The sequence below is a fragment of the Fonticula alba genome (genome assembly GCF_000388065.1).
Source record: "Fonticula alba strain ATCC 38817 unplaced genomic scaffold supercont2.1, whole genome shotgun sequence".
NCBI classification, from domain to species: domain Eukaryota; order Rotosphaerida; family Fonticulaceae; genus Fonticula; species Fonticula alba.
The window spans coordinates 2,442,334-2,443,195 of record NW_009242971.1 but is presented as its reverse complement, the minus strand read 5'-3'; positions in this window follow the sequence as shown (position 1 = coordinate 2,443,195).

The window sequence follows — 862 nt, the reverse complement described above, 5'->3', positions numbered from 1 at the left end:
GGGGGGGGGGGAAAGCCGTCCACCAGATCAGAAACGCCCTGTGGCGTGGGCATATGTGATGCTGGGAGGGAGTATGATGTTATTTATTCGGCTTTTTCCTGTCTTTTGGCGCCGGGTGCGCCTTCCGCCGCCCGCCGGCAAGCCTGCGCCCCCCGGAGCGTGAAATGTCGCGGAAAAAGGCCCTATATCGAGGCACAGCCTGTGGCCGGTCTTTCGGCCGGTCTTTCGGCCGGTCGGGAGCGCCAGAGGCCCGGAGTGCCCACCCCCCGCCCCCCTCCGGTCAAATGACCCTTCACCATCGGCAGGTTTAGGAAGGCATCCGGTGCCGGCGAAGGCTCGTCCCCCTTCGTCTGCGGGGCCCGTCTTGGAGACCATCACTCCACAAGCCTGGCGCAGGCCACCATCCGCCCCTTGGCGCCCCTGCTGCGCGCGCCCCCCCCCCCCCCCGGCCGGGCAGGTGCGGCCAGTCATGTCCTCGCACCTCGCCCAGGGTCTGGACCGGGTTTAGAGTGGCACTTCCAAGGCCTCGCTCGCGCATCTTAACCATAATCATGGAAGAACATTCATTTTTACACATGATCCATCCACAGTCACACCCCAGCCGTGCGCTAAACTCCCGTTCTCCTTTCGCCTATCACCTTCCAAGACCCACAGGTGTTTTCCGCTGCCCCCCGGATCGTGTCGCGAGGGCGGGCTCCCCCCCCCCCCCCCCCCCCTCGACGGCGGGTGCCAGACGGCGGCGGGGAGGCTCATCCACTCCCCATCAATGTCCGCGATCGGGGAGGGGGCCCCACACGTGAGGGGATTCGACGGGAGACATTGCTCTGGCCATCTTCTTTTGGGGCCGAGGCGCCTCGCCCCC